This window comes from Cebus imitator, unplaced genomic scaffold (genome assembly GCF_001604975.1).
Source record: "Cebus imitator isolate Cc_AM_T3 unplaced genomic scaffold, Cebus_imitator-1.0 Scaffold567, whole genome shotgun sequence".
NCBI classification, from domain to species: Eukaryota; Metazoa; Chordata; class Mammalia; order Primates; family Cebidae; genus Cebus; species Cebus imitator.
Window position 1 is genome coordinate 1,124,394 of NW_016107882.1, and position 8,258 is coordinate 1,132,651.

The 8,258-nt window shown below is 62.7% G+C and overlaps 1 protein-coding gene across 3 annotated transcripts in view; it reads left to right on the plus strand.

Moving 5' to 3' along the window:
• The first annotated feature begins 5,271 nt into the window (after positions 1 to 5,271).
• Positions 5,272 to 8,258, plus strand: part of LOC108294180 (tubulin polymerization promoting protein) — a 32,956-nt gene continuing 29,969 nt past the window's right edge. The window contains exon 1 of one of the 3 annotated variants that reach the window (XM_037734028.1): positions 5,272 to 5,341. The gene's annotated coding sequence lies outside the window, so the exon portion shown is untranslated. Of the gene's footprint in view, positions 5,342 to 5,588; positions 5,702 to 5,997; positions 6,434 to 8,258 lie in introns of those variants that run through there. The other 2 variants (XM_017515967.1, XM_017515968.2) reach the window with 2 other exon arrangements.

The window sequence follows — 8,258 nt, forward strand, 5'->3', positions numbered from 1 at the left end:
GCCAGGACTTTCAGGGCTTTGTTGAATAAGAGTGGTGAAAGCAGGCATCCATATCTTACACCAGTTCTTAGAGGGAATGATTTCAAGTTTTCCCCATTAGGTATGGTGTTGGCTGTGGATTTGTCTTATAAGGCTTTTATTATGTTGAGGCATGTTTCTTTTATGCCCAGTTTGTTGAAGATTTTCTATCATGAAGGGAGGCTAAATTTAATTGAACGCTTTTTCTGCATCGACTTACATGATCGCATGGTTTTAATCCTTAATTTTGTTCACGTGATGCATCACATTTATTGATTTGCATCCCTGGTATAAATCCCACCTGATCGGGGTTTGTTATCTTTTTGATGTGCTGTTGGATTCTATTTTCTGGTATTTTGTTGACGATTTTTGCATCTATATTCACAGGGATATGGATCCGGACGTTTGTTTCTTTGTTTTTGTTTTTGTTTTTGTTTTTGTTTTTTTGTCTTTGGTTTGTTACCAGAGTGGTATTGGCCTCACAGAATGAGTTAGAGAGGAAACGCCCCTTCTTCAATTTCTTGGATTGGTGTTGGTTCTTCATATGTTTGGTAGGATCTGGCTGTGAATCCATGTAGTCCTAGGCTGAGTGCGGGCGTCCACACAAGTGAAGCCACTTCTGGCAGTGGGGAATCAACTGCAGGGACAGAAGCTGACCAGGCTCCTTGTGCCTCTGCTCGGAGCAGTCTCGGCTTTACAGAGCTCACTGCCCACTGCCTCTGACAGCCACACCCAGAGCCTCAGCCCCTGCCCTTGCCAGCTGGGTGTGTCCTCTGCACTGCAGACATGAGTGCCTCCCTTCTCTGTGGCCCTCAGATCTGCGACACCACCCTCGCTCTGGTCCTCCGTGTCTGTGCCAGCCATGGGCTCCTGTCCACATCTGCTGCCCAGCACACTGTCCTACTGCCATGTCCCTACATCCTTCTTCCCTAATGTCGGCCTTGGAACCGTGGTAGCAATGGCTGGCATATTAAGAACATGCTCCAACCAGCTCCACCTAGGACCAAACACCCACCATATGGCTTTCCCTCCTCATTAGCATCTGGCCAGTGACAACACTGGGACCACAAGGCTCAGCTGCTATTCTCTCGGTCACAAGTGAGTGACAGTGGAGCCAGAGTCACTCCCTGGCGGCAAGACCCAGAGCCTGCACTTTAACTCCATGTTCCACAGCAATTCAAACCCAAAAATTGAACTTGGCTTCTTTAAACAAAATAACCAAATGCAATAATAGCCCAAACACACAGAGGCACGTGCACACACACACACAACAACACATGGGCACGCAGGTCCAAACACACACACGCATATACACAGACAGGCATGTGCACACACACATATGCACACACACAAAGACATGGGCCATGCACACACACAGGTGCAAACACACATGCATATACACAGGCATGTGCACACACAGGTGCACACACACATGCACACACAAAGACACAAGCATGTGCAAACAGGTGCAAACACACACATGCATATACACAGACACACAGGCAGGTGCACACACACAGGTGCAAACATGCACACACAGGCATGAGCACATACAGGTGCACACAGGTGTGCACACATGCACAAACACAGGCATGTGCACACACACGCAGGCAAACCAAACACACAGGCACGTGCACACATGCAGGTGTGAACACACATGCACACACAGAGACCTGCACACACACTGTTGCAAACACACAGACACAAATACACAGCTGAACATACACAGCTGAACACATACCAACACACATACTGGTATGCACACTCACACATGTACAGGTACACATTCACCCACAGGAATGCACAAATACATGCATGCCTCTGTACACACTCTCCCATACTTACATGCACACACACATCCCGGCAAACATTTTGCCTAAGCTGCCAAGGTCCCCAGGTGATGTGGCTTCAACACCCCCATGAGCCTTCCCAGGCCCCACACTCGGGTAGGCATGTGGTTGCTCCAGTCGGCAGGTGTTACACTGACCACCCGCTCTGACCCCATGCACCCAGGCTGTAGCTTGTCTCCAGCCAGGGGCCCACAGAGGAGCTGCTTAGGGTCCCCAAGGGGTCCTGACTGCTCACCTGCTGTGGGCCACACCCCAACAGGGCCCAAAGAAGCAGCCCACAGGCTGTCAAAGGACATTCAGCTGTGAGGGGTGGGTTCCGCTCCTATGGGTCCTTCCGCAGGCCTGGTGGAGGCAGTCCTGCCTCAGCTGCTGGGACCCGGCATCCCCACACTTGGCCTCGGAGGCCTTTTCGTTTCTGCGGCACAAATCCCCACAAATCCACCTCTTTCCCCAGGCCCCCGTCCTCAGCATGGGGCCTCCCAGTGAAGCTGGGCTTCAGCCCTGGTCTCCCACTGCAGACCCGGATGGCCCCAGCATCTCCCAGCATCCCTTCCGCCCAGGCCTTCCAAGGCTACCCGCCACACTGCCCTTCCCAGCCTCCACTGTCAGTCTGAGCCTCTGCCCACAAAACCCAACCCCAAACCCAGGCAGGGGCGGGCACAGGGTGCTGGGCAGCTGGGTCTGGTCCCTGAGAGCTGGCCTCCTCCTACGTGACAGCTGCCAGGCCTGGTGCTCCCCCCTGTGGACACAGAACCTGTGCAGAAGGCCGCAGAGACAGCAGCAGGTAGACAGGCACCCCAGCGAACGCTCCTGGTCACTGACGCGGTGCCGCAGGTGGAGCTGGGACAAGCATCCGTGCTGGGGGGGGAGGTTACCACCCAAAAAACTCACATGGACCCAGAACCTCAGAGTAAGACCTTACTTTAAAATAGGATCTTTGTAGATGTAACTCGATTAAAGATTTTGAGATCATCCCGGATTATCCTGGTGGCCCTTAAATCCAGTGACAGTGGTCCTGATAAGCAAAGGAGACAGACACAAACTCGGGGGAGGAGGCCCCATGAGGACAGAGGCGGGGTGGGGCCATGTGGCCACGCCCAGGGCCACCTGGAGCCACAGGAGCTGGAAGACGTGGAACCTGCAGGCGCAGGCCTTGGCCTTGGCCTTGGACTTCCGGCCTCCTAGGCCCTGAGAGGAAACCTGTGTTCAGCCCTTTTGCAGTGATTTGCTACGAACCCCGGAAACAGTTGACAGCAGGACGCTGCCTGGACAACGTCACTGGGTGTGAGTAGGTTTTCAGTAGCTGCAGGGTAAAAGGAGGCTGTCCAGGTCTGGGGCGCAGCAAGAGCTGGGGGCAGGGTCACCCCTGGAGGGGCCACTGGACAGGCAGCCACAGCCAGATGAGGGGCCCGCGTCCTGAATCAGGATCCGCCTGTCCCGGCTGAGCAAGATCCAGTGCCTTTTCCTGGTGATCTGTAAGAGCCGACGGAGCCAACTGTCACCATGAAATACACACCCGTGACCCGAAACCTGGATTTTACCCACAGACGTGGAAACAGACTCATGAACACATGGATTCCCCACGGGAGGACCAGGCCCAGATGCACACCCAGCTCCGGTCACTCAGAGACCCGGCAGCCCCTCACTGTGTCTCCTGCGCAGAGGCCTGGGCAGCCCGGCCACTGTGTGTCCCACATGAAGGCAGGGCAGCCCCGGTCACTGTGTGTCCTGCGCAGAGGCCCCGGCAGCCCCGGTCACTGTGGGTCCTGCGCTGACGCCCGGGCAGCCCCGGTCACTGTGGGTCCTGCGCTGACGCCTGGGCAGCCCCGGTCACTGTGGCTCCTGCGCAGAGACCCCGGCAGCCCCGGTCACTGTGTGCCCTGCGCAGAGGCCCCAGCAGCCCCGGTCACTGTGGGTCCTGCGCAGAGGCCCCGGCAGCCCCGGTCACTGTGGGTCCTGCGCAGAGGCCCCCGCAGCCCCGGTCACTGTGGGTCCTGCGCAGAGGCCCCAGCAGCCCCGGTCACTGTGGGTCCTGCGCAGAGGCCCCGGCAGCCCCGGTCACTGTGGGTCCTGCGCAGAGGCCCCGGCAGCCCCGGTCACTGTGTGTCCTGTGCTGATGCCTGGGCAGCCCCAGGCTCGGCTCTGTCCTCTTCTCATCATGGGGGCTGGGGTTGCCAGAGCTCCCTCAACCCCCGGACCCACCGGCGCCCCTGCCTCTCCTGTCCTCCCAAAGGCTCCCGGACAATGTCTGACTCTGAAGCCTGGCAGAACCTCTCACTGCGATTTTATTGTAAAATCACTGCATTTATGTCAAGAGAGTTTGTACAGGTTCTGAAAGATGCACTGACGGTCATCGTGTGCCTCATACAACAGTGCGAGCACAAGGAGAGGTCATCTCATGACTTCCACGCCATGAGCAGGAACTGCCGCAGGCAAAGGGGAGTCGCTCTGGACTCTGTGGGACGAGGAAGCAGCGGCCCACCGGAGCTGGAGAAAAGTGGGACCCCAGCGTGGCTGCCGCTCGGCTTCGGGTTCTCCGGACGTCCCTGCTCCGAGTGTGGAATTTCTCAGAAGAGGAATGGGAGGAGGGGAAGTGCGGGGCGCGGGACCACCGTGGGGTGGGTGGGGTCCAAGCCGGGCTCCGAGACCTCAGCACCTGCTGCCCAGCACCCAGCGCCCTACTGCCTTCCCCTGCTGCCTCTGCAGGGGCGCGGGGTCTGCGGGACACCTGGTGCAGGGACAGAGGCGGGGCTGGGGGAGGTCAGCGTCACCGGAACACAGTCCAGCTGGAAGTCACCCAAGGCGCCCCTTCCTCCCGGGGGCTGCGCCTCGGCCTCCTCCAGGAAAGGGGCCCCTGCGCCCCTCGAGTCCCAGCACCTAGCACCACGGAGCCGCCCAGTCCGCCTGGCCCCAGAACCTCGTGCGGAGCCACCTCCTGCTGAGGCCCGGACTGCTCCGGGCCAAATGCGCCGCCTCGGCAGAGCCTAGTTGGGGGCGCGGGGCAGCAGGTGCCCGAGAAAGACTAGGCTAGAAGAGTGGCCGGGACTGCCGCGCCGCATGCCGGCGAGCCGCAGGAAGAGCCAAGGCTGAGGCCCGGGAGAGGGGCGCGCCGCTCCTGCGGGAAAGGCTCGGGCAGTTGCGCTTGGCGCTTGGCACGGACCCACTCCCCGCCCAGGTCGACTCCGGCCGCGGTGCCCCCACCTGGGAGCCCCGTCCCCAGCCTGCGCCCCGCCTTGAGGTCCGAGCACCCCCGCAGCCCGATCCTGCCGCTTCCCTGCACCGTCTGCGGCTCCCTAGAGAATGGGACGCGGTCTGGGGTCGCCCAGCACCGTCCCCGCGTCCCCGCCGCCAACCCGCCCCGCCCCAGGAGGCCGCGGCCGCGCTCCTCCATCCCGCGCTGCCGCACCGTCCACGCGCGTCCTGCGGGGCGCAGAGATAGGGGTCCGGTCGTCCCCGGGGGGGCCAAGAGCCAGGTGAGGGGCGCCGCAGTCCCTTGCCCAGCGGTTCCCACGGCCCGGCGAGTCGGCCGCGCCCTGCGCCGAGCGGGCGCCGGGTGACCGGCTGGGCCTGCGCGGAGCCGGCCTTGTAAGGCAGAGGCCTCCGTGCGCCCCGCGCGCTCCCTGGGCCGGGTGGGGCGGCGGGGCGGGGCCGCCAATGAGCGCGCTGGGCGGGGCGGGGCGCGGGGAGGGCGCAGGCCGCTGGGGGCCGGGGGCGGGCCGGGGCGGGGCGGGGCCAGGCTGGCGCGGGGCGGCGGCGCTAGCGCTCCTCTGGGCACCGGGTCGCGCGCGGCCGAGTCGCGGAGGCGCCGCCGCTGCAGTTGCTGCGTCGCGAAGGTAAGTGGGCGCGGGGCTCAGTCCTGCGGGCGCGGCGCGGGGTCTGTCTGGGGACGCAGACCCCGCCCATCAGCTCCCGCGGCCACCTGCGCCGCGGCCCCTGCGCCCCCCGCGCTCGCCCAAGCCCCTCTCGGGCCGCCCCGCGCGTCCGTGCGCCCTGCGCCCCTGGGATGCCCGGCGATCCGCGCTGCGCACTTGGTGCCGGGAGGCGGCGGGGAGGCTGCGCGGGGGCTGCAGGCGGGGGTCTCCGTCGGTCGCGCCAGACACTGATCTGCGCCTGGCGCTGTGGGCCTTTCTTCGAGCCACGGACGCCCCTGCAGCCCCTCCCTCCAGGCCCTCCCCAGCCCGGGACTGGAACCCTGTTTACCCGCTCCCAGGCCTGGGGGCCGCGGGTAGGAGGCGTGGGAAATTGGGGCATAGAGGGGCGGAATGCAGCCGCGGCCCTGCGGCAGATCTTGCGAGATTCCTGGACACAGAAAGGGGCCAGAACCAGCCCTTGGCGAGACCGCGGCGCCGGCCTCGGGGTCCTGACACCACCGCGTCCTGGCAGGTGGGGCGGTCAGCCGACTCCCCACAGAGACGCCGACTTCCCCGGGCCTTGGCTGCCCCCACGGGCCTGTGGCGATGGAGAGGCGCCTCCAGGACACCTTCCCGCACCCCTGGGAGCAGTGCCTGGGGATCTGAGGGGCCCTTTATTCTGCGGTTTCGGTTACGTAAATGGAGCCGAGGGAGGTGAGAAGCGCGTCCCTCCCGGGCCTTGGCCGGGCTGCTGTTTTGATGAGGGTTTGTGTGAGTCTCCATCAGTGCCACGGCTGACCCACCTGCCATGTTTATTGGCCCTTCTGGGTGCAGGGACCCTGGGGGACTCGATGGAGGACTGGCCCCCGCCCACCCCGGCTCCGGACGCCCCTCCTGACCTCTCAGGGGTGCTTCCCTGCGCCCAGCAGGTGACCCTGCTCCCTGTGGCCTGGGACCACCTGGGGGACGCGGAGAGGGGCTGGACCGAGGCCGGGAAGGGGCAGGAAGTGGAGAGGAGCGAGGCAGCTGCAGCCTGATGCCGGCGCCGTACACTGGGCTCCCGCGACCGTCAGCACTGGGTGCCAGCGCCTCGTCCCGCCACGTGATCCTCGGAGGGCCCGTGGGGGAGGGGCGGGCTCCGGGAGCGGCTGCAGACCGCGCGCTTTCGGAGGGTGTGTGCGTTGTCCGGGGGAGGGGTGGGGTCTGCCGCTTTCCTGGCTTCTAAAGCGGCCCCTGGTTCAGAAGGCGCCGGCGTGTGAGTGCTGCGTTAGGAACGGGCTCCGCATCTTCGCAGAGGGTGAAGTCCCCGCGACGCGGCCGCGTGTGCGCGGAGGAAGCCCTGCGGGTCCGCGGGCTGCATGTCTATCTTGCAGTTGCTGTTGGTCGATCTTCCTGAAGTCAGTGAAGTTGCAATAAATGTTTTAACGGTTATACAAGGTTATAAATGCGTATTGTGGAAACGAGCATATAAATGCTCATATAAACGGTCAAAGGCGGCTTACCCTGGACACTCCTCGCCGGAATTTCCCGAGCCTCACACTGGCAGTGGCTGACCTAGGCCTGGGAATCAGAAAACAGGGTTCGAGCACAGGGCTGGGAGGCTGGGCAGGGCAGGGCCTGGAGGGAGGGGATGCAGGGGCCCCCGTGGGCAAAAAGAAAGGCCGCAGCGCCACACGCAGGGCCCAGGAGGACTCCCTAAAAAATATTAGGGTCACCCATCGCAGATGGGGCCTGAGAGCTCTCTGGAGAGTCAGGCAGTCTGTCCCCTCCCAGCCTGTGGGAGCCACTCCCTGCAGAGGACGCAGAGAATTAAAAGCTTCCTCGGGAGAGGCCTGTGCCAGCAGGGAGCCAAGTCTATTTATAGCCGGTGGTGAGACAGGAGGGAGTGTGAGAGGGATGCTATCTGCGGCTTCAGGGCCCCCAGGCCAGTGCTGGTCAGCGCCCTGCAGCACCTGGCCCAGCCTGGTGCCCTCAGGCAAAAGCGCCTTCCGGGAAACAACACTCATGGCCTCTGCCTGGGCTGGGGGAGCCAGAAGGCTGCACCCAGGAGGGTCGAGGCTGGGTGTCAAGTCCATCTGAGCCCACAAACCCTCAGCCAGGAGCCGGGATCAGGCAGCAGAATCTACACACGCCCAGTTCCTACTCCTCCAGCAAAAGGTGTTTCCTGGGAAGGAAGGGGTGGAGCTGCCTGGGTCAGGCCCAGCCACATCTGGGACTCAGACCTGGTCCCGGCACCCACAAGCCAAACCCCATGCTGCTCTGCGCCAATCCTCCTAGGGAGACCGGCTTTCTTTCAGTGTGTGTGTGAGGGGGGAACAGGGGTGCCACAGGGCCGGAACCCCCTATATTCCCCCTAGATGATCCCCCACCCCCAGGACAGCCCCCACCCAGCTGATCACCCACCCAGGACAGCCCCCACCCAGGTGATCACCCACCCAGATGATCCACCACCGAGGACAGCCCCAACCCAGGTGATCTCCCACCCAGGTGATCTCCCACCCAGATGATCCCCCACCCAGGACAGCCCCCACCCAGGTGA